This window comes from Triturus cristatus, chromosome 9 (assembly GCF_964204655.1).
Source record: "Triturus cristatus chromosome 9, aTriCri1.1, whole genome shotgun sequence".
In the NCBI taxonomy this organism is placed as follows: domain Eukaryota; kingdom Metazoa; phylum Chordata; class Amphibia; order Caudata; family Salamandridae; genus Triturus; species Triturus cristatus.
The window spans coordinates 365,884,988-365,911,257 of NC_140592.1; the positions used below are offsets into that span (position 1 = coordinate 365,884,988).

General features: G+C 47.1%; 1 long non-coding RNA gene across 3 annotated transcripts in view; it reads right to left on the bottom strand.

Annotated features, from left to right (window-relative positions):
- The window catches only part of LOC146797953 (uncharacterized), a 242,856-nt gene extending 238,471 nt beyond the window's left edge, over positions 1-4,385 (bottom strand). For 2 of the 3 annotated variants that reach the window (XR_014968566.1, XR_014968569.1), the window contains exon 1: positions 4,090-4,385. This is a non-coding gene — a long non-coding RNA (uncharacterized LOC146797953). The remainder of the gene's footprint in view (positions 1-4,089) is intronic. The other variant, XR_014968568.1, reaches the window with a different exon arrangement.
- Positions 4,386-26,270: the final 21,885 nt, after the last annotated feature.

Sequence of the window (26,270 nt, forward strand, 5' to 3'; positions counted from 1 at the left end):
TCTGTTGTCATGAGGTACCAGGCTCTCGCATCTTCGTCCAGTTTATCATCTCTTCTGATTTTTCTCATTCGTATTAGTTCTGCGGTGGCCCTTTTGTGTAATTCTTTAGCCCATCTCTCGAGTGTGCGGGAAAATTAGCTCAGCCACCTAATTGCTATCCTCCTTTTTGACAGTACTAACCCCAATTGAACACATTTCCTACTAAGGTGCCGATTCCGATCCGGTAAAACCCGGGTACGAATCGTTGTACGGAGCGTTTTCTCCGTACGACTCGTACCCGGTAAACAAACCGTACAAACTAGCAAGTACGATTCGTACGGAAACCTGTTTCCATACGAATCGTAGAAAAGACCGTACGGCTGAAAAACACATACAAATGTGATCCGGGACAGCACGAACGCCGACATTCGCATGGAGTCAGGCAGCGTTTTACGGACCAGCAAGTACGATTCGTACCCACAGCACTCCGCACGGCAATATTTTTACGGGAGCCAAAAAGTGCCGGAAAAGCTAAGTACGGCGCGATGCGTGAGGAAAAGGGGGCCCGGTACGCACCGTACCCCAGCCCTACAAGTACGCACCGTACCCCCAGCCCCCCCACTGCATGTACGCACCGTACCCCAGCACCGCATGTACGCACCGTACCCCAGCACCGCATGTACGCATCGTACCCCCAGCTCTGGGGGTACGGTGCGTACATGCGGTGCTGGGGTACGGTGCGTACATGCGGTGGGGGGGTTGGGGGTACGGTGCGTACATGCGGTGCTGGGGTACGGTGCGTACATGCGGTGGGGGGCTGGGGGTACGGTGCGTACATGCAGTGCTGGGGTACGGTGCGTACATGTGGTGGGGGGGCTGGGGGTACGGTGCGTACATGCGGTGCTGGGGTACAGTGCGTACATGCGGTGCTGGGGTACGGTGCGTACATGCGGTGCTGGGGTACGGTGCGTACATGCGGTGGGGGGGCTGGGGGTACGGTGCGTACATGCGGTGCTGGGGTACGGTGCGTACATGCGGTGGGGGGGCTGGGGGTATGGTGCGTACATGCGGTGCTGCGGTACGGTGCATACATGCGGTGCTGGGGTACGGTGCGTACATGCGGTGCTGGGGTACGGTGCGTACATGCGGTGCTGGGGTACGGTGCGTACATGAGGTGGGGGGGCTGGGGGTACGGTGCGTACATGCGGTGCTGGGGTACAGTGCGTACATGCGGTGGGGGGCTGGGGGTACGGTGCGTACATACGGTGGGGGGGTACGGTGCGTACATGCGGTGGGGGGGCTGGGGGTACGGTGCAGACGTACGCGGGAGGGGTGGGAGGCTGGGGGTGGCCGTACGACTCGTACCCCTCGCCCAGGTGTACCCAGGGTAGGGGTGGTACACAGTTCGCTCCGTACGGGACGTTTTACAAACGAATGTGTCTTCGGAACGCAGGTACAGATCGTACTTGTGCGCTCGGACTTCAGTTTTACGATTTGTATGTAAAACTGTCCGGGGACGTGTCGTACACTTTTCCCGAGTTCATTTGTATGTATTTTTACGGTACGAATCGTACTTGGCCGTTTGTACGGGACTTGTACGATTCGTACGTAACAAAATACCAATACGAATCGTACTTGGCCGTTCGTACGATACTTGTGCGATTCGTACGTAAAAAACTACAGATACGAGTCGTACGGTAATTTTTTTTAACGGATCGGAATCAACACCTAAGTGTCTTATTTTTTGGTGTGGGGAGAAGCCCGGGCACCACTACTACAAAATATAAATCTAACCAAAAGATAATTTAACTCAAAGCATAATTCATAAAATTATATTTGGAAAAATTAAAAATAAATTGTCAATTTAGAATTTAGAATTATGGTGCTTTGGAGGAATCCATTTTGTCACTCACAAATGCAAAGGCCAGGGACTTCAAAATGGAGTCCGGATCTGGAAAAGATTATTGATTACCAGCTCAAGTTCTAAAGAACAGATAAGATCCTCAGTCTCAGCCAGTGCTGAGACAGTTACCGGGTAACCTGCATCCATGCTAGCACATCCATGTGCCGATGCACATATTTTCTTGAAGGAGAGTGGCTCAAACCTCGCATTGTGGAGATGCCGAAAACCTAAGCGACAGTCCTGAAAATGGGTCGCTAAGGGACTCAGCAGTTCAATGTCCTTGGCAGTGGGTGCCTGTAAAGCCACGCAAATATCCAGTGCCCATTCAAAGGGGAACCAAAGACAGTGGAACTCGGGTTGTACCTAGGTAAACCAGGAAGGCGTGAATGGTAAGGCCCAATCAAGATCCAGCTCTAGTAGTAGAAATATTGCTAAATACTGAAGCATGCCTTCACAATAGTGTTGCAGCGGCTGTAGTTCCAGGGGGGTTGCAAAAGGAACATCCATTGCAGAGAAGCAGAAATAGGATGAGAATGCCACAAATAGAGACTAACAGCAGCGGAAATCCTCAGAATATACTGGAAATAATGGAATGAATAAAAGCTGGTGTTATTCCAGAGACAGTTTAGAATGAATGGAGGAGGCCGGAACCGACTACTTTAAAAAAGTGTGCGAGACCGGCCGTGTTAGAGGCATTAAAAATGTGATGCACTAATTCATCGACATGCAGTGGAAGGTTTGTATTTAATAGTGACTGTAAGTTCTACCCACCTTCAGTTCAAAGGTTTTGCGAGCAGATGTGAGAGCTTCCTCCTTTTGAAACAATAATGCTTTGAGTCTGTTTAGCTTGTTGAAGTCTGCCTTCAGAGTTGGAATGGAAGGCCACAACGAGCTATCTACAAACCCGGTAGGCTAGGGCAAGCGCCAAAGCCAGGTAGAAGCCCCCGTTCTAGTCAGGGCGAGGGAGCTACACCCTGAGGATAACCCCTGCTCACCCCCTTGGTAGCTTGGAACGAGCAGTCAGGCTTATCCCAAAGGCAATGTGTAAAGCGTTTGCGCAACACACGCCCACAGCGGCGACACACTAGGCACACTACAAAAGAGACTCCCCACCAGGTTATATAAAAATAGCCTTTGTATTATAAAAACACATTAGAATGCAATCACATACATGTACACTGTGCCAACTGGCACCAGGTAGCAATTTACAGGGGATTATGTACCGGGCAGCGCCAATTGGGTCGCTGCCAGAACCATCAGAAGCATTAACAGTACATGTAATAAAAGTAAAACAACCAGTAATAATAGCCAGTAGCTACTGGTAAAAGAACTGAACTTAGCATCATCCCATTAGCATAAATCCCATTATAGCATGAACACGTTAGCGCAGGCATAACCTTAGCACATCATAACATGAACTTAGGCATGGGACACATTAGCATGAGGCATAAAAACGTTATCAGGCATGAACCTAGAACATCAAAGCATGATATTAGGTATCATCATTAGGCATAAAAACATGTTATGCATACATCATGACATCATCATGTGCATTAGGCGTCATCAAATACATTATGCACCAATCAGCAGGGGAAACGTTATAAAAACCCTGTGCACATTATAAATGCCACCAACGTTGCAGATTAGCCTGTGGCGCCACTACGCCTTGGGAGCCCCTACTCTGGGACTCTAACCATCAGAATTACGCAAACGTTACAGCTGCCCACTGTCCGGCAGGGCAGCTGTGTAAAGTAAAACCAGTACTGTCAAGTGTGAGCCCCCGCCGGGACTCTAAAAGTAAAAATGCCCAAAACGTTGCAGCTGCCCGCTCCTGCGTGGCGCAGCTGTGCAGAATGAGGCCCACAAGTCACGGGCCAAGTTGGAGTCCCTCTACTGGGCTCTGAAATTTAAAGTGCCCAAAGTTAGAACCGTGGCCCTCCACCACTGCGGGCCGGGGGAGTCCCACTCCAGGACTTAACAACAATATGGCCCCCTCGGTGCAGCTGCCACCTTTTCCGTGGGCACCTGGAGCTGCACAGACACTGGCACATTGGAGTCCCCCTCCCTGGGGCTCTAAATTAAAATTATCCGAACATGGTGCAGCAGTCCGCAACTGCGGCGCCGCTGTGCAGTTTCACAAACACTGGCCCCGCAACACATGGAAGGTGGCCCCCACCTCCCAACAGATAGAGCCCAGCCCCACTCACCACTCCTTGGGGCTGGGCAGATGAAGTCGCAGCCGGACTCGCTCTTGGCTTCTTCTGACATCCGCGGGGCTCTCTCTCCAGATCACGGGAGCCCCGCACACCCACAGGTCGCCTCCAGGCCTCTCCTTACTTCACCCGGGCCCCCTCCTGGGACCAGGGACTTCGATGGAGAGCCCACGAGGCTCCGGACGGCTTCCCCCAAGGCAGGGGGAGATGGAAATGGAGCCCGCGAGGTTCTGTCTCGGCAGGCCCCACCCACAACCAGGCGCCGGCGCCGACTTCGGCTTTCTTTACCGGGTCGCGGCGGTGATTTCTTCGGTGATTTCAGAGTGCGAGGTGGGCACCCGCTCTCTTCAGCTCACCCGGGCCCCCTCCTGGGACCAGGGACTTCGATGGAGAGCCCGCGAGGCTCCGGACGGCTTCCCCCAAGGCAGGGGGAGACGGAAATGGAGCCTGCGAGGTTTTGTCTTGCCTTCTTTTCTTGGGCGCTCCTCTCCCGGGTCGCGGCGGTGATTTCTTCGGTGATTTCAGAGTGCGGGGTGGGCACCCGCTCTCTTCAGCCAAACGCGGGGTAGGCTCCAGCTTCCGTTTTAAAAGCAAAAGTGCGGCAAAACGCTGGGTGGGCTCCCGCTGGTTTTGGAAGAGTGTCCACCTGCGGGGTGGGCACCCGCTCTCGGTGTAAAAAGCAGGAGAAACGTGGGGTGGGCTCCCGCTGGTTTTGGGTATGCAGGGGGGGAATCCCACACGCCGGGGATTCCCTCATGGCGGTCGATTCCTCAGCAGCGCGCTGCAGGACACCAGCTCCTTTCTCTTCCGCCTGGGGCGCAGTTGTAGCGCTCACGAGGCGCTAAAAAGCAGGCAGAGTTGGGCAGCAATCCCAGAGTGTAGAATAGAGTTGCAGCGTTCACAAAGCGCTAAGTCCAAGATGTAGAGGCAAGGCTGGGTAAGGTCAGCAGACCGGGGGACAGCACACTAGGCAGAGCAGCAGTTCCTAGGAGCAGTCAAGCACAGCAAAGAGGCGCTCCTTCCAGTACAGCAACCTTTACTCCTGCAGAGTGTCTTCCAGGTCCTGTAGAAGGCCGAGGGGCAAAGTTGGGCACAGGGGCCAGCATGCAGGGTCACACTGCGGTTCCTCCTGGCAGAGTGTCCCCTCCAAGTCAGCACAAGCACAACACACCCATGGGGTCACAGCCTCTGTATGTATACTCCTTTCTGCCCTGTGTCTAGAAGGGGGCAGAAGCTTCTGGAAGGGTCCTGGAAGTTCCAGTCCCAACTGGCACTGGGAGGGGTGTTAGTAGGGGGCGGAGCTAGCATTGCACAGGGTAGGCACAGACCTATTCAGGGACAGGGGATTTCTCCTCCCACTACTCCAATTGCAGATCTCCCATTCAGCCTGACCCTGCCTCCCTGGAGCCACCCACTCCTCACCAGCCCCGGTCACTTCCAGAAACAGACATGCAGGCAGGCACACAGCACACAGAAATGCCAACTTCTAAAAGTGGCACTCCTAAAATAGTAAAAATAAATCTGCGCACACCATTGCACAGCATTTATCATTTCCATGCCACACTTACCAAACATGCCATACTTATTTTGTTTTATTTAGGAGTTATCCCATAAGGGGGGAGTTCCCAATGTTAGCCTATGGAGGGCAGGGAGCACACACACTCTGCACTGCTAGCCAGTGCTAAAGTGCAGAGAGTCCTAAAAACACCATGTTATAAAAAAAAGCTAGGAGGAAGGCAACAAGTTTAGGGATGACCCTGCAAGAAGAGCCAAGTCCAACACAACCCCCTTCCAGCCAAAAGCCAGGAGAGACCAATCAATACCTTGATGGACTTCCCTGCTTGGGACGATAGAACACGGATGCAGGCCCGCAACTGCAGGGGCACCGGCCAGTTCTACGCCACTCCAAACCCAGGTGGTTCCCTCTGTTAGAGCTCCCTGGACCAACTAAGCTACCCCACTGGTACTCCCTAGCTGTCCGCGGCCAGGACCAGGCCCTAGGCCACCCACATGTCTCTGGTCCTTGCCGTCTCAGAGAGTGGGGGGCAGCAACCCCAGGCACATAATACCCGTTTACCACTGTACCTCTGATCAGTGCAGTTCTAAACAGCCACTGATCTGCAAGCCTAGGGTACGCACCCTCAGGCTGATCACTAGTCACGGGTGAGGCCTTCCTCCCCCTACCTCTCTTTCTGGGATTCCGCACTCTCCTTCTATGAGAGGCACCCTCAGAACACAATTTCTTCACCAGTCCAGGACCTTGACCCTGTAACTGATCCACCTACCTAGGGTCTAAACCCTTCGGTTGAACGGGTGCCAGAGGCGAGTCCTCCCTCCTTCTGCAACCCCTTCCAGAGTTCTGCACCCTCCCACCTGGAGAAGTACCCCTGGAAGACAAACCGGGGGGGACACTGATTACAGATGTTCCTCCCTCCAGGTCAGGCAGTACCTGAACCTGGCCTCCCAACCCAGGATCTAGACCCTGTGGCTGAGCCGGTGCCAGAGGTGAGTCCTCCCTCCCTCTGCCCCCCCCCCCCCCTTCCAGAGTTCCGCACCCTCCCACCTGGAGAAGTACCCCTGGAAGATAAACCCGGTGCCAGAGGTGGGGACTTTAGCCCTCTGCACCCCCTTCCAGAGTTCTGCACCCTCTCACCTGGAGAAGTACCCCTGGAAGACAAATCCGGTGCCAGAGGTGGGGACTCCACCCCTCTGCACCCCCTTCCAGAGTTCTGCACCCTCCCACCTGGAGAAGTACCCCTGGAAGACAAACCGGGGGGGGCACTGATTACAGATGTCCCTCCCTCCAGGTCAGGCAGTTCCTGAACCTGGCCTTCCAACCCAGGGACTAAACCCTCAGGTTGAACAGGTGTCAGTGGCGTGCCCTCCATCCCTCTGCACCCCCTTCCAGAGTTCCGCACCCTCCCACCTGAAGTGGTACCCCTGGAAGACACAGATTCTCCTGGCACTAGGATATCCCCCTCAAAAGGCCCATCAGGACAGCCTAGGCTCCCCATCTGGTGTTCCCTTATGGAACCCTCCAGGCCCCGGGACTGCGGTTGGGGCACCTCGGGACACCTCCCCGACTCACTCCTTCTCCTTGAAGACAGGACATGAGGCCCTACAACCCTCCCACTACACCGGGACCTAGCTGGGCTACTCTGACCCTCTCCCACCACTCTGGGTTGGAAGATACCCGAGCCACTACCTTCAGGATCACTCCCCAATGCCTCTCCAGACCCTCTGGCACTTACCCAGAGGTCTGCCTCCCATGCAAGTTCCCTGGGATCAGAGTACCCACACTCCAACAGGTGTTGGCGCAACCCCGGAAAACATTTACTGAGCATGTGCTCCCTGATAATCAGATGGAACAGCCCTTCAAAATCGTTTGCGGTGCTACACACCACCCAATCCTCTAGTGCATGACAACACACATCCACAAACTCCCTCCAGGACTGGTGAGACAGCTTCTTGCTGCCCCTGAATCTCAACCTGTACCCCTCTTCCTGGGAATCAGGCACCATACACTGAGATCTGGGAGTGGGACTTCCTACACTGGAGGTACTCTCGCTGCCACCACTGGATCCCACCCACACTGGTGAACCCAGACTACAAAAACCACTCTCAGGATACAACCTACCCTCCCGAGCTAGTTCTTCCCTGGCAAAGGCCCTCTCTGCCTCCGTCATCATTTCCTGCGCTAGGACCCTTTCGTTCTCTAGCTTCTTTTTCTTCCAACACTCAGCTGCGCTATCTCCTTCGCATGCTCTAATCTGAGCCTCTCCAAAGCCAGCTGATGCTCCCTTTCTTCTCTCCTATCTACCCAGCCCTCTGGGAACAGGGAAAGGGATGGGGCACTGCCCCCGGCACTGGACCCAGCAAGGGACTCCCTATCTATGGGGTCATCACTACCTACTGGCGTCCCCACCCATTCATTTTCTTCCTCTTCTTTAGGGCCACCGCCCCCCAGGGGTATGGACTGGGAACCCTCGCTCTCAGAGTCCTCCCAACTCTTGGGGTCCTCCTAAGGGTCTCCCTTAAACCCAGCACTTAGGTATGCGGAGGGGCTTAGGTATGCGGAGGGGTAATCGGAAAGGTTCCCACCGCGCTTTAAGGCTACTCCCCTTTTGAAGGCTTCATAGAGGAAGAGCTTCCTGCGGGTGTTGCCTACTGTGGGTATCCCCCTTTCTCTACAGAAACTCACTACCTCCTCCTCAGTGTACTCCATAAGGTCATCTTCATCATAGATTAACCCCATCTTAGTGAGATACACACGGGACACGCAACCCACAGTGCAACAGGGGAACACAATTCAAAATGACTTTCACGGCGAAACCAAAATCAAGAAAAATAATCCCCAAACCTGTGATTTTTCTAAATGCAGAGTTTGTAGGCAACCAGTTGTCGCTGTGGTCTTGCGCAAACGCAAGTCCTATCCCACCGCTGATCACCAATGTTAGACACGGGGTTTCCCGGTAGGCTAGGGCAAGCGCCAAAGCCAGGCAGAAACCCCTGTTCTAGTCAGGGCAAGGGAGCTACACCCTGAGGATAACACCTGCTCACCCCCTTGGTAGCTTGGCACGAGCAGTCAGGCTTATCCCAGAGGCAATGTGTAAAGCGTTTGCGCAACACACACCCACAGCAGCGACACACTAGGCACACTACAAAAGATACTCCTCACCAGGTTATATAAAAATAGCCTTTGCATTATAAAAACACATTAGAATGCAATCACATACATACATACACTGTGCCAACTGGCACCAGGTAGCAATTTACAGGGGATTATGTACCGGGCAGCGCCAATCGGGTCGCGGACAGAAGCATTAAAGCATAAACAGTACATGTAATAAACGTAAAACAACCAGTAATAACAGCCAGTAGCTACTGGTAAAAGAACTGAATTTAGCATCATTCCATTAGCATAAATACCATTATAGCATGAACACTTTAGCGCAGGCATAACCTTAGCACATCATAACATGAACTTAGGCATGGGACACATTAGCATGAGGCATAAAAACGTTATCAGGCAAGAACCTAGAACATCAAAGCATGATATTAGGCATCATCAGTAGGCATAAAAACACGTTATGCATACATCATGGCATCAGGTGTCATCAAATACATTATGCACCAATCAGCAGGGGAAACATTAGGGAAAAGCTGTTCACATTATAAATGCCACCGACGTTGCAGATTAGCCTGTGGCACCACTGCGCCTGGGGAGCCCCTACTCTGGGACTCTAACCATCAGAATTGAGCAAACTTTGCAGCTGCCCACTGTCTGGTGGGGCAGCTGTGTAAAGTAAAACCAGTACTGTCACGTGGGAGCCCCCGCCGGGACTCTAAAAGTAAAAATGCCCAAAATATTGCAACTGCCCGCTCCTGCGTGGCGCAGTTGTGCAAAATGAGGCCCACAAGTCACAGGCCAAGTTGGAGTCCCACTTCTGGACTCTGAAATAAAAAGTGTTCAAAGGAGAATGTGTACCAGGAACCTGATACCTTTCTGGAGTCTTGATTTTAGTGCAATCACGAAAATTATACCGTCGTTCAGAAGACTCCGGGGGTGGAGAACCTTTGCGAGGTTTACCTTTCTGTTTAGATTTATCCTATGTTTTTCATGTTTTTTTTAACAAATTCACAGGCTTGTCTGGCATCCTTGCCAGTGCTAGGCTTACCAAGTGGTGGTGCTGAAGGTCTGGTTCCCAAACTATTGCGTCCCAAAGATGTGTATACATTGGCAATAATTATAGGCAACTCACGTCGCGGTTGGCTACCGCCACCGCGGTAAGTCGCCGGCGTATAGCCAGAGATGCTGCTTCACGTTTAGCATTAGAAAGAATCATTTCGGAGACTATGGGAAAATTACCCATTAGCTTCATCGCCAAATTTAGGGCAGGACCTGCCCCATGTTCATTCTGTATCTGTAAAACGAGGGAGTGCCATTACAGATAGTATAGACTGTGGCAACATTTGTCCCCCAGGTGGTATAGTCATCCCAGGGGGTAAGAACATAGTCAAAATTCTGTGCTTGTCTTGTGGTCCTGTAATTGGAAACACAGCTTCAAGTTCATTGGTACTTTTTGGGCGGGGGCAATCCAAAATGGAATTTCCTTACGATCAGTGGGTCTTTTGCCCATAACTGAATAAACAAGTACAGGAATAATAACAGGTGCTGCAAGCAACTGGATTTGTGCTTGCAGGCCAATTCTAGCTGGACCAGCTAATGTACGCAAAATAAATTGAGTTAGGCGCCTGTATAAGATGCAAAGAACATTGTACAAACCATAGATTTGCATGAGATTTAAATTGCCTAAATCAGAGTATGGTGTATATCCAGCTAATGCTGGCCAAGTAACCCCCTCATTACTGAGGGGGCCCATTCGAACTGGCCCAGGCATATGGGGGAAGGGTGCCATGAAACAAAGTCTGGTGTTCCCATACAGTAAGAGGAATTTCAACAAGTGTATAAGGTCTCTATACAGCAGGTGCTTGTTGGACAGTGTATTTATGAAAAGTGTTAGTTTTTGCATCCACAGCTGGAAATGGGACCCAAGAATAAAAAACTTCAAAGTGGTATGCAGCGTCCACTTCTACTACAATGATTACAGGATCTCCCGCATTAGGGATTCCATGTTGTGCTAAATGTGCATAGACTGCAGGGTGGCAGTTTGCTGCAATATTTGCAGGTTGCGCCATGAGAAATCAGAGATGGACTCAAAGTGTAATACGAACTGGGTTCTAAACTTTTAATATTCTAGCTTAAAAAAACAACAGAATGAGGTGATCCCTACACACTGGAGGATACGTCCCCAACACCATGGATGTCTCCGGCAAAAGGTGCTCGGGTATTGTGGACAAGCACCCACTCTACTCAGGATTCCTGCAAATAAGTACCAGACCAAACGTTGGCACCCTGTTGCAGGGATTCTGCTCAGGAACAAACTATGCTTGGGACCATAGAACATTAGCATGGGACTGCTATGGGACTGTGGTATGTGACTCAGTCACCATACCACCTCAGTATCGATGTGCCTGAGCTCGACTAGCTATAGTGCCTCACTTGCCCTCCTAACCTTTCCTGAGAGACAAGTGATTTGGCAACCTAGAAAACAACCCTCTCAACCTTCTCAGGGATCACGGTAACAGGCCTCACCCTTTCGCTCTCTTTTACTTGTCCACAATAAGATAAAAAAGAGACTTGAAGGAAGTTTACAATGGAGGAAAGACCTCCATAAAAAACCTCTGGCGGTCCTGAAACTTGTAATATGCATGGCCGTGCGCAGCGGCACCACCTGCATATTATATAGCCCCTGACCACCGCCAGGGAAAGATGGTTCCATGGCAGAGTCGGCGGTTCAATTATTGTCCGACCGCCCAAGTCGTAATGGGGCGGTTGGACCGCCGGTGCGGTGGTAAACGTGTCACCACAGGTGTGGCAGTCCTCGGACCGCCAGACTCGTAATTAGGCCCTTGAAGAATTTCAAGGAGGGCACTCATATGCTAAACAAATATCATTTTACCTTTTCTTGGAACTAGCTCATGATATCCCCTACCTTTCCTCGTTCTAGGGAACTTCTTAATTCACAAAGATGTGCCTTTGCTGCAGAAAGGGGCCTTAGAAACATTTGTGCTGCAAGAGAGCCAAAGTAAGTCATTCAGAAAACATACTGGTCCTGAGAAAGGGAACAGACCTATGTCCCATATGAGGCATGCATTTCCAGATAAATACCTTAAATAATTCATAATGGTTATGTTGGTACATATATTACAGAACATATTTATATGCAATGGTATTCAGTGGACTAAAACCACAGTTTAAAACTAAATTCTGTTCGTGACAGGCAACCAGTGAAGCTTTCTCCTCTACAAGAAAATAGAGTTCTGTTGTGAAAGTTGAATAAGAGGCGGGCCACCATGTTCTGCACATCTTCAGGTGCTGAAAAAGAAAATTAGGGTGTCCCAGGTAAAGCACATTGTCATAGTCCAGTTGAGAGATTACTGGTGCCTGAACAACTGATCGCTGAGCCTCCCATGGGAGATAGGCAAGGAACTTCTTTAAAGCAACAGGATTTTACCACATAAGAGACTTGAAACTTAAAAGAAAAATAATCAAATTGAAAGCACAGGTTTCTGGCCACCTATGATTGGGGGGAGGTGACAGAGTCCCCATCACCAATTCCCATCCACACAGGCACTAGGTCTAAGCCAAATAACACTTCTGTTTTGTATGGGGTGCACTGTTAATTATTTGTGTGCACTCTTCGTAGTCCTTTTTGACATATCTGAAAATGTTCAGTGCCCAGCATTTTGTAGTCATAGTTTTTTTTCTAGGGGGTCTCTAGGAGGCTCAATTTATTTTTAATAGGACTTCAGCCTGCTGTACTCCTATCCATCTCTTTCTCTGATCCTGCACGTTCACTAGAAAGTCAAGCAGGTTGAAACACAGCTCATTATGACAGCGCTTGATTGGGTTCTGAAGTCTGGTACTCCGAATTCCCAACCCTGAGCATAGGTCATTCCTCTTCAGAAGGACATACCTTCTCTAAGTACTAAATTTCTGGATGTCATTCTAGCTGGCCACTATCCCTCTACCAGGGCTATATATGTGGCAGTTGGACTACATTTGATGACTGGTGTGAGGAGAAGCAGGTTGATTCCCTATTGTCTAATGTTATTTTGTTAGTGAGTTACTTGGCCTAGCAAGGCTTTGAGGTGGGCTCTGCTAAAGGTTACTTATCAGTTTTTTTGGCCTTTCTTCGTTTGCCTGATCAACCCTCATGAAGTCACCCACTGTGATGCGTTTCTTTAAAGGGTTTTCGCATGTTCACCTGTTGCAGGGATTCTGCTTATGCACAGAACTATGCACAGGAAACTAGGACCTCAGTGAATTGTGGTGTACCAAAAACTCACCTCAGAACCCAGAACCCCTTATCCGACCAGCATCAGTGTCCCATTCGTTATCCGAGGTTTATCTTGGCGGTCCCAATGTATAGACAACCCAGAACAAGCGACTTAGGGTATTCTCAGGAATGGTGGGAATCAGAAATACCTGTTCGTAATTATTCTCATATCAGTCCACAACAGAATAAACAGAGACACGGTAAAGTTTAAAGAGTTTATTTTATAAACCTCGTGTCCTAAGATGCAGTACTTTGGCTAACATAAGCAGACAAATGATTAAGATCAAAACTATCAGCATAGTTACAATACCATAGAAAATGAAAGGAGTAATCATACTAAAATGACGGTGGATATCAGCCACCTTCCTTTAGCTAATAAACTAATATTATTATTATTAGACTAATAAAAGGTCTCTAGGCTTGAATGGGGAACCCCATACCGTAAAGATCAGCTTAGTGGGATCACATCACAGGATCAGCTAGACTCTGCTCCTGGGAAAGCTCTTCCTCTGAATATAATGTAAAACATGCAACACTGCAATATTAAAAGCACCCGACTTTCAGGTATTTGCAGCTGCGTGCGTGTTATGGCTAAATAGTGGGCCGATCAACCTGAACCCAACAACATGCACCGTCTAGCGACCCAGACTGTTTCTTTACACAATGTTCAGACCAAGGTCGCTGCTCACTGTTTGGGATGTGAACAACAGACAGTTCTCAAGTGAAGCAAAGTCGAGCAAGCATTTCTCAATTAATAACATGTAACTACAGTGTTGTGTGCAAAAGCAGCAAAAAGTGGCAAGATGGCGTTCTAACATCTAACGCGGTTGTGCTAACTTAGCATTGTACGTACATAGATAGCAATCTTCACTACACCCCTCCTTGATCGGACCAATAACCAGTAGGGGCGCACTTGCAAGAACGCAGAGTTCAAGTTCGATAGAACGGAACCAAGGGCATAAATTGTAAGTCCATATATGGTAAGTGAAAAAGTTCGAAGAGAAAAAAATAAAAAAAATAAAAAAAAATAAAAAAGGATTGAAAAAACCCATTTAAAGGAAACAAAACATAATTGAAGGACGTATCACGAAAGAAGGGGCAAAAAGTCAATCCATCAATGTATAAGCACAATAAGTTGCAACAGCTTCCAAGAGGAAATCATTGGAACGTTCTGCAAATTTATCTGCCATCCAGTTCAGCAAGGGGAAGGAACACACATGTTCCTCGACAACCGGAGCCTCCAGCACCATTCGAGGACAACTGGTGTGGTCTTCAAGATAACTTCTCGCTAAGAATTTAGCTGCAGCCGTTCCGATGTCCCAATTCCCAAGGACTCCATGTGCTGCTCCACAGGCTATAATCCTGACGCCAGAACAGTCCAACTCATGAGCCACTAAGGGGCTCATTAGCCGATCATAATCCGGGGCAGGAGACACCGAGTTCGACAGACACAAATCCAGAGCCCATTGTAATGGACAATCAAGGCAATGAAAGACAGGCTGCACACAAGTAAAGTAGGGAAACCGGAAGGACAATCCATAGACTATGCTTAAAGTCGCCAGTGGTAAAGTGCCATAGTATTCAAGCATCCGGTTACGAAGATGGAGCAGCCGGGACCTGCTGTTGTGTGACGCAAGTTGTGCATCCATAGCGTAGTACGCAGATCAACAAAAGCACCCCAGCTACGAGGGCGAGAAGCAAAGGGAGACCTCCGAAGACGCTGGAAAAAATAGAATGAAAAAATGCCGGGATCACACCAAAAATAGTTTGAAAGGAGGTCACAAGGCCGGAGCCCACAATTTAAAAAAAATGAGCCAGGCCACTTGTTGACGAGGCATTAAAGATAGTCTGAATCAGGGCCCCAAAATGAAGTGGGAGATCAGTATTCAAAAGCGCTTGCACCTCTGTGCGCGTATTTGCTACGTGAAGGACAAATGTTTCCCTAGACGAAGTCAACGCGACTTCTTTTTGAGACAATAGAGCCCGTATTCTGCTCATCTTATTGAACTCTGCTTTCAAGGTTGGAATGGAAAGCCAGATGGATACATCGAGCCGTCCATGCGGGGGTGGGAAAAGGACGTTATTACAGCAAACTACCCTCTGTGATACAGTCACTATGTAGGGAATTCCCACTAACATCCCACAGCAAGCTTCATTATTTAACAGCAAATAACTACTGTTAGCAAGCAGTGTAAAAGACGGTGTTATAACTGGCACAGGGATCCCTTTCAGGACGCAAGCTAAATTAGGAGCGTGCACAATACATGCACCATGCAATTGAATGTGCCTACACACTACAGAGTGATCCGGAGTTGAAGTGCACTCTTCACCTTTTAAGTATACCTCTTTTCCGTCCCTCAAACATCTATACGTGAATGGGAGTGACCAAACTTCGTGCAGGAAGGCAGTACCAAGTTTTTCATATCTGCCAAGGGCATAATGTTTCATGCACGAACTGAACTTAAATGGGGGAATGGTAACGTTATCAACCCGTGGATAAGCCACACAGCGGAGTTTAATTCGGCAACAGAGAAAGGTAAAGGTTCTAACTTTTCAATGAGCAGCAATGAGTATGTTGCATTTTTCATGGACATAAATTGTTGCTTCGCAGTTAAATTAAAAGGGAGGAACAAAGATGAAGTATTCATGTAATCCCAAGAGACTTTCCCAGCCTTTAACGTTTGCAATGTCCATGCAAACTGCATAATGGAACGCAATTGATTCTGACCATGATACAAAACAGACAAATCATCCTGCACAATGTCTACCACAGATGAAACAATATTATCTAAGGTATAAATTCTGGAAGACAAGGTGTTAATACTATTATCTATTACAGCCAATACCTTCTCCATATTGGCCTGGTCAATAGCTCGTAATCTGGATGCAGCCTCAATCTGTGATAGCTTCCAAACTTCGTTGTAAATAGCATATACCCATCTTTTGGACCTGCCAACCGCAGGACCCTTAACAAAATCATTCAAATCTATTTTGTCGTTTAATTGTGATAAATGAAGTTTAACCGATGCTAAGGTGGAATGTTGCAGCCAAGATTGGCATAACTTCCCTACTGAGTAGGTAGTTACAGTGTGAGAAGACTCAAAACGGGGGTCTACACAAACTTGTGTATACCCCGGTGCTAAATCCAGAAACCGATGTTGACAGGAATCTGAACTCGTTTGCCACACCAACCACCCTTCCGGATTCAATTTAGAAATATTGAAGGATGTGTTGGAAATGTATGACTGCAACGTAGCAAGGGACAGATCCGTATGATTACCCCAATTAGGATAAGCACCCAGACCCGGATTGGAGGGAGAATTTAATTTTTTAGAAGTAGCCAATCCAAAACAGGTGGTCTGAAAAATTGACGAGTTTAAAAATAACATGTCGTTCGGGATGAGGCAGGCACGATGTAAAGCTTCTGTTCCCTGTATCTGCCACGGTTTAGAACCCCAAACCGACTTAAGATCGATAGTAGCTTTCCACAGATCATATCCTCCAATTGCCAATTTGTCCATAAAGGACTTGAAATACAACAATTTGGTGTGTGTCAGTCTAACCTTAGATGCAGACTCAGCCGCAACCTTAAAATAAAAGGAGGCCGGGTTCGACACACTGAAATCAGAAAAATATGTGAATTTATCCACTAACGTGGTGGAGCTGCCCAGCCTAGGGGCGGGACAGTGTTCCCATTGTGTATAATTTACAAAGTTTCTAAACGTATTTGCTTTGTGTAGGAAATGCATGCCACAATGTTGATAGCAGAATTGCTCATCATAATTAGCAGTATCTAAATACAAATCTTCAGCATCAAATGCAGCATAATATTTCAGATCAGAAAACAGTGCTTCTATTGCTTGTACATCCCAATCATCTGAGTGGATGTTCTGCTTGACTACATTACCCATAGAAACACAAAATACTTTTGGCACATTAATTACTTCAGTGGGGCCATGAAATTTTACAGCATCCCAAGCGATCCCATCACGTACAGGCCAGGCAGTAATGTTCACAAAAGTCTGGTCCCTTTTCATGATATGTGATGAGGAGTGGAGGGCCAAAGTTCCATCAATTAGTAAAATTGTAGATCTTTCTTTCAGATAGTGTCCATTGATAAGTCTAAAAAACACTACCACAAAGCCAATGGACATAAAGAAAAAAATACATATGAGCACCAGCCAAATGTAAGTCCAAGGGGGAATTAAAAAATGTCTTTTGAACCAGGCCACAAAAATCAAAACTTTGGACGGGGCAATGGAAGTCATTGAATTAGTGTCAAAAGAGTATCGTGACTGGGTAACTGTGGTGGATTGTAAAACAGGCAATGGAACATCCGCAGGATAAGCATACTCAATATCTTCAGGTAGACCACCAGGTGTCGGTGGCAATAAAGGACTAGTAACTGTATGCATCTCGACGGCAACATCAGGCAAGGTGTCAGAAGCTGGGGCCACAACAGAATTTCTCAACATCGAAGGGCAAGAAACTGCCGGTGTCATACTAAGAAGAATCGGCCACTCGCTGTAGCTTGACATTGTCAATAGAGATGTACTTGTTATCCTGTCGACCAGGAAGTGGAGGTAAAATGACTGTACGTGTACCCTGTACTCCAAGCACCGGAACTGGTGCACGATAAGAGGGGCCGAACTCCTCCTTGTTCTCCACCTTCTCACGGACCAGATCACCAACTCGAGGTAGCCAGCAGACTACCGGAATCTGAAGCGCAGCATCAGATGTGGAGGGTACGTGTTCCTTCGCTAGACTGTCTCTGGCTTCTTGAAGATTCTGCAATACAGCACAGTGATCATCTACGTCAAAGGGTGCGGCCGACGCCGCCATGTCTAGACCATCAAGATCCGGGACAAACATTCGTATGCCAAAGACCATCATGTATGGGGTCCGCCCACCCAGAGACCTTCTAGGGAGATTATTAAGTGCACGTTGCACGTCATATAAGTGGGCTAGCCAGTTCCGGCCAGTACCTAAAACCCTGGCTATCAAAGACTGCTTTAAGTCACCGTTCATCCGCTCCACTACACTATTACCCTCAGGTCGGTATGGAGACGAAAATTTGACTTGAACCCCCACATTTCTCATGGCTTCTTTGTACGCCTTAGAGGCGAAGGCAGGGCCCTGATCAGAATGAAAGGTACCACATGCAAAACATCCAACAAAGACACGCAAATCCTTGATGACAGTACGGGCATCAGCACTACTTTGTGGCCACACCCACAGAAAACGTGTGCACAAATCTACTGCAACCAAGATGTATTTGTACGCAGTATCAGAGGTAAATGGACCGCAATGATCTAAATAAACACAACCCAGTGGTTTATTAGATATGTACGACTGAGTTTGTGGTGGGCGCGCCGCAGTTGAAGGTTTTATCTGCTGGCAAATGTTACAATTAAGAACATAAGCACGGGCTTGTTTATATAAACCGCACCACCAGTAACGTTGTTGTAACAGAGATACAGTAGCTGCTACGCCGGCATGTGCGGACGCCATGCCCTCGTGAGCTGCTAATATCAAAGATGGTCTGCAGTCCGCATGGGAATCAATCTGTCACCAACGTCGTTAATCCTCACTAATGGGACGTTATCAGGACTTAAGCGATAATGGTAACGAGAAGGTAAACCTCTTGGATATTTTGTTCCCTTCTCTGTAGCAGCAATAGCTGCCAAGATGTCATCATCGATCTTACTTTGTGATCTTGTAACTGCTGCTACTAAGTATGTCGCCACTGCTGTTTTTGCTGCCTTGTCAGCTAGGCTGTTGCCGACAGCATGGACACCAACCCGTTGGTGACCAAGAGTGTGAATTACATTCACGAGAGGCAGATGTTCTTTAAGTTCTGCCACTCGAACCCAAAGCGTTTTATGCTTAATCGTGCTACCTTTGGAATCATGGTAGTCATTCCGAGACCAAACATGTAGATTGTCGTTGTAAGATTGGAAACAAAAAAATGAGTCACTCACTATAAGAGTAGTGACTCGGGGATCAGCAAACTCTAGTGAAAGCACCAGAGCACGAAGCTCAGCCAACTGTGCGGTACAATCACCCAATGACTGCGTATGCACGACATCGGATTGGAATTCACCATTCACGAAAGTACCGACCACAATTGCGCAGGCCGCTGAATAGGCATGCTTCGATCCAGTAACAGGTTGTGCCGAACCGTCAGTGTAAATGACACAATGGTAATCCTCGAGCGGGCGCAAAGACAGAGGAGCTGGATGAACGAATTCATACTGTAAAAACTCCTGAGTCTGAAGAGCCACGTCAAAGATATATGTGACGTCAGGCGATGTCAAGGAAGTGGCCCATTGTATCTACCTTGGATGCAAAGCCTTAGAATTAGGTACACTTGCTTTCGTCACCGCCTCAAGGGCAGGATAAGGTGTTACCACCAACATGCGTTTACCTTGCGATAGCGCTCGCTCTTTCAGAATCGCCATCTGTACTGCCGTCAGAACTCTCTCGACAGCGGAAAATCGCAGTTCAGCCGAAGCGTACAAGTGTGATTTGTAGGCAATGGGGACGGTGTCGCCCCCATTGAACGTTAAGTATGTGAAACCCACTGTGCCTGGCACAATTCTTATTACCCTTTTAGTGTGGTTATCACGCGTCAATAAGTATTTTGAAGCAAGAAGGTCAGCTTGCAATGATTGCAATATAGCTGAATGCTCTGTCAGCCAACATGATTTGGAAAAAGTAGGTTGTACCAAGGCATAAAGCGGCTTGATACGCTGGGCATAATCAGGAATGTACGTTCGACTGAAATTCAGAAAGCCCAGCAGAGATTGTAATTTCTTCAGTGTCGTAGGAGCACGTAGGCATGCGCATTTCTTTAGGAAGTGCGGAGCCAATCCTCGACCTTCATTGTTGAGTTCGTATCCCAAGAACAACACTGTATATTCCGCAATGTGAGACTTCGCAAAGTTGAATTTGTACCCGAAGTCTGCAAACAAAACAATAATGCGATCAACGCGACGGAGATGCGGTCCCAACTCGTCATCTGTGAGATAAATATCATCCACATATGAGTACGCATCAGGGTCTATGCTCTCTAACAGAGAGACCACGCGAGCGGCGAAGACACCAGGGCTGTTTTTATAGCCCATTTTGGTAATCTTTTGAAATGTTTCTGTTTGCCACCCGAGGTAAATGCCGTCCACTCACTAATAAGAGAGGACAGGTTATGGCTGTAAAAGCCATTGGAAATGTCAAGTGCGGTTTTAAACCGTTTTCTCACGAGACTATCGACGAGAGCCGAACTGTGGGTATTCTGTACTGCGCATTTCCGGCAATGAGAGTTTAAAAGCCGGTAATCCAAAACTAGGCAGTACGACCCGTCAGGCTTCGTCACAGTGAATAAAGGATTATTCATCGGTGACACACATGTTTCAATTACACCTTGATATTCCAATTGTTCAAGGATAGCTGCGACGTGAGGTCTCGCTTCGCGATGCATGGGATATTGGGGTTGTGGCTGGGGCGTGGACCGCAACGGAATTTCATGGCTGGGGGACAATTTATCCCAGCCTACCTGATTACGATACAGCGCAGGTGCAAGCACCAGAGACCACTCCTCGGCGAACTTTTTAGCTCGGTCCTTTGGCACTGTGTGCGCGAAGGACGGGAGGATTACCTCTTCCCCTCTAGGAGCATCTAAAACGAAAGCTGGGGGCCAATCTGCCTCTGCCAATAGAATATCATATGAAGTGGTCAGATGATCCCAAAAAATCCCTTTAATCGTGCGTTGTATGTCACCTTCAATTAAAAGGACTATATTATATAGTCTGTCAGGGGGAACCACTCTAGTGTCAGCAGTTTCTACAGTTATGAACGTATCAGTTGCTGTCGCCACCAGATATGGACGCAGTGCTCGTCGCACTACTGTAACTTCCGCCGCGCTGTCGAGCAGCGTTAGTGCCCATGTCAGGTTCTGAAGCTGCGTCCGCACCATCTGTGGCATACCTCACTGTTAGCGCAGCAACTTTCTTCTTCTGAAAAGGTCATTAGGGCTGTGTGTAGTACCCGCAACTCAGCCACCGCCACCATGAGATAGCGGGGATGAGGCGTAAAGCCTGCCAGCACCGGCCATGTGGCCCCTGCAATAGACAGCGGGCCCATTCTCGTCGGTGCAACCGCATGGGGAAGGGCGCCATTAAACCAAATGGTATGCTGCCAGGCAGAGATAGGGATTTCTTGTGTCCTATACGGGGTATAGACCGCAGGCAGCTGCGTGGGAGTGAAGGAATGAAACGTATCATCGTCATCCACCGCCGGAAAAGTTACCCAAGAGTAAAACAACTCATATGGGTAAGACGCATCAGTGCTCACCACAAAAATAACAGCCATCCCATCATCTGGCACCCCATATGTCGTCAAATGACGGCGTAGAGGTGTACGACTATGCGCGGCTATCTCGACCGCCATTAGGACACACTAAAGAGTGTCAACGATATCAACAGTAGCACTGGGGTTCAGTAAAAATAACCTTTTTAATGATCAAGCTTGAATGAACCTATTAGTCGAAACACAGGTAGGTTAAACCGTCACTCCCGTTAACCGGAAACTAGAGTGAGGGTGTTGTGGACTAATATAAGCACTACTAAGGCGTTTCAAATCAATAGACCAAACGTTAGGTGCGCCATGTTGCAGGGATTCTGCTTATGCACAGAACTATGCACAGGAAACCAAGACCTCAGTGAATTGTGGTGTACCAAAAACTCACCTCAGAACCCAGAACCCCTTATCCGACCAGCATCAGTGTCCCATTCGTTATCCGAGGTTTATCTCGGCGGTCCCAATGTATAGACAACCCAGAACAAGCGACTTAGGGTATTCTCAGGAATGGTGGGAATCAGAAATACCTGTTCATAATTATTCTCATATCAGTCCACAACAGAATAAACAGAGACACAGTAAAGTTTAAAGAGTTTATTTTATAAACCTCGTGTCCTAAGATGCAGTACTTTGGCTAACATAAGCAGACAAATGATTAAGATCAAAACCATCAGCATAGTTACAATACCATAGAAAATGAAAGGAGTAATCATACTAAAATGACAGTGGATATCAGCCACCTTCCTTTCGCTAATAAACTAATATTATTATTATTAAACTAATAAAAGGTCTCTAGGCTTGAATAGGGAACCCCATACCGTAAAGATCAGCTTAGTGGGATCACATCACAGGATCAGCTAGACTCTGCTCCTGGGAAAGCTCTTCCTCCGAATGTAATGTAAAACATGCAACACTGCAATATTAAAAGCACCCGACTTTCAGGTATTTGCAGCTGCGTGCGTGTTATGGCTAAATAGTGGGCCGATCAACCTGAACCCAACAACATGCACCTTCTAGCGACCCAGACTGTTTCTTTACACAATGTTCAGACCAAGGTCGCTGCTCACTGTTTGGGATGTGAACAACAGACAGTTCTCATGTGAAGCAAAGTCAAGCAAGCATTTCTCAATTAATAACATGTAACTACAGTGTCGTGTGCAAAAGCAGCAAAAAGCGGCAAGATGGCGTTCTACCATCTAACGCGGTTGTGCTAACTTAGCATTGTACGTATATAGATAGCAATCTTCACTACACACCCCTGCTCTCCTTATTGTGCTGAGGAGTTACCTAAATTAGGTCGTCATTTTTCTGAAGAATACTCCTTTCAAGCCGCTCCACAGCTGCTCTCTGAAGCTATTGCTATTTCTTCTGCATGTCTCTGTCATTTAAGCTTCTATATAGCACCTTTATTTCCTAAAAGGCTGGCAATCAGGATCCACTCAACCTTCTTTCAGAAAGTGGTGCCACGTTTCCATGTGGGGCAGTCCATAACACTCACTGCTTTCTTTTCTCTACTGCATCCATCTACAGAGAAGGAGAGGCAACAGCATGGGAGCCCATGGTGTGTCCTTCCCTTCAACTTTGATAGCACTAGGGAATACAGCATTGGTGATCAGCTGTTTGTTGGATTCGCTGCTGCTAAGAAAAGAAAGGCGATCCAGAAATGGACCATATTACATTGGATGGTCCCCTGCATCAAACTGTCTCATGGTGTGGCAAAAAAGGATCCTCCTGTTGGCTTTAGGGCTCAGTCCAACAGGGCGTAAGTGGACACGAACGCCCTAGCTTGCGATATTACAATATTAAACATCTGCCAGACCGTCATATGGACAGCTGAAACTGGTAATATTTCTATTTTTAGTACCAGGTGGAGCCTAATACTTGTGCATCAGAAAGATTTTTTATTATTCCCTCCAAATTATTATATCTTCTTTCTGTGCAATATTTCAGCTACTATTTGAATTTTAAATGGTCTTAAGTTAACTGGGATCTATATTTCCAGAGTTCATCTAACTTAATTATTTCAAACTAACACATGAGGATCCAAACATAATACACCCATTATCTTTAAAGACTGTGTGGCAGATTTACAATAACTGGCGCATCTCTGCATATTTGCAGAGATGCGCCAGTTCATTTGCGTGACGGAAAAATAGCCTTGTGCCACCATGGATGCGCCACATTTACAATGCTGCGCACCGTGGCGCAAGAACAGACAGATGCGTGACGCATCTTTTGTCAGGAAGGCGACGCATTGCTGGAGTCGTGTCATAAGCACGACGCAACTCCAGCAGTGGTCAGGAATGCCTATTCCGACCATGCTGCGTCACTCCTTACGCCTGCTTCAAGCAGGTGCAAGGTTTGGACGCAGTGGCATTGTAAAAGTCACTCAGTGAAATCTTGTAGATTTCATGAAGTCACTTTTACAAGGCTTCCTTGCAACGGAACGCCCACCCGGCATACATTTTACCTGATGCAGGTATAATGTAGCGCAGGGCTTTACAACGTGACGCATCTCCCTAGATGCGTCACGTTGTGAATATGTCGCATCGTGGCGCATTGTTTACGATGCCGCTGCATCACAGAAGTGATGCAATAGCGGCGTAAAGTTGGCGCAATGGGCTAGTAAATCTGCCCCTGGGTGTCTCCCGATTTTAGATTTACTATAAAGCAAAGCTTCTGCTTCAACGTCTTCAATTTTTCTACATAAAGTTTACTACGTGCAACAGTAGAGTTGGTCAATTTTACTTTGTTGTGCATCTAACCTGAATTTAAAACTGAAAGTTTCAAGGTACTAGATGCTAGTTCCATCTAACTATAAGAATTGTCTTCCCTCTTAGAGAGCCAAAAAGACAACTGTTCCAAAGTTTGTAGTGATATAAATCAGGGAATCAAACCATCATCCCCTTTCCTGATCCCTTTCCATGGAAAATGTAACTTTCTTTCACCTCCACCAAGGGGACTCCTCAGCAACTTATATACTGGATTTTTTTCTTTATAAAATTGGTATAAGAACTTGCACACTACATTAATTTTAACATTTATCTTATACATAAACTAAGATTAAGTTTATCCGATCTGTGATAGTCTACCCTTACTTAAAGGGTTGGTCACAATGTGTAAACCCAGATGATGTTTACCTTTGGGAGCTAGTTTAATACTTTACAGTTCCACATGCCCCTTGTGGAATTAAAGACTGCGGTGACACTCTGTGATGACCGGCCTTACTTTCACCATTAGATACAGTTCTTTTAGGGGGAGATGATGTAGTTTCGCAACTATTAGGGGGAGAGGCGTTGGCCTAACGGCTAGGACGTCCCTCCTTGAGTCTGGGGAACTGGGTTCGAGTCTCAGCAATGACGCTGAACATTTTGGGCAAATCACTTAATCTCCCTGTGCCTAACAATAATTAATTGTGTCCTCGTGTAATGCAACTGGTGCTATGTAAAGCGCTCTGATACGGGTCATGTTTGCGCTATATAAAACTCTGTAAAAAAAAAAATATAAACGAGAGTTGCTGGCTCGTATCCTACTTTGCTGTCGTGCAAATCCACCTCAAGCCCATTCTCCTTCAACTGGGCACGTACACAGCAAACAAGGCAGTCCAACAGCTATATACATTGGTCACTGTGAAGCATATGGCCAACTTTGCTAAATTTAATTATTATACCTGCACAGCACTTATGGATTAGTCTCTACATGTTGTTAGTAGCAATCATCCGGGTGAGGGGCCTACCCAGTTTGGCCACCACTGAAAGACTGACTTGCTGCTCCTAAAAGACTGTTACTATTTCCATTGTTTTAATTTAAAAACAGCAAAGGAGGTCTTATGAATATGTTGTGTATATACCCGAGCTGCAGGGGGCCCCCTCAGCACAATACTCGGGCCCAAGAACTCCAGATTATATCCGGAGTGGGGACCCCTCCGTGTACGTGGCAGGGAGGCCCCCTCAACTTTTGTTACACCACTGTGTATATATATTTATTAACTTTTATTTCTTTTTATATATTGTTTGTTTTTGTATTGGTTTTTATTAGCCACACAAATAAAGAGGTAATTAATTAATTAATTAATTCATACTTCTATTTTAAACAGATTGAATTTGTAACCCGAACACTGGCTGTACGTATCCATAACTGGGTAGTAGGGGTTGAGAGAAAAGTAGCACATCGTTTTGATATTGGATGTATTGGAAGACGTCCTTTTCCGAGCAGAGTAATTTCTCATGTGTATAAGTAGAGGCTCTAAAACTAGATCAAAGAGAATTAATGATAATGAATATCTCTGATGAGTGCCTTTCTCTAAATTAAACATTACGGATATAATCGCATTGGTTGGTGTCTGCCCTCTAACTCCTGTATATAGTGTTGTAACAGGAGATAGGAATTATTTAGGAAGCCCTAAATAGCTAGGAGCTTTGTACAAAAAGAACCATTTTACCCCGTTGATTGCTTTTTCACCTTTAGGGATTATTGTCACTTTTGGGTCTTTGAGACATTATATAAATCCACCATGTCAAGTAGTGTATGTATATTTGTATAGCTAAATCTTCCTTTAATAAAACCAGTCTAATTATGATGCAGTAGTTTTGTAACAGTTGTTTCCAATATTAAAAGTCAAAGAGAGATTGGTCTATAATAGAACACAAGGGTAGATCTTCATCAGTTTTTGGAATTAACGCAGTAAAAGTTGGTTCCATGGTGTTTGCAACCATTTTGTAGCAGTTCTTATAAACGTTATGCAACAATTTGTGACAGCTCCATATTTTCTATCAAATTTAGCAGAAAAGCCATCTAATGCAGATGTTTTACCACCTTTATGTACACTTTGTCCTATCACATATTTGTGAGTAGTTATTTGTACTGATATTACATTTTATTCTTTTTGAATTAAAGTCGGAAAGTAGTAAATGTTTA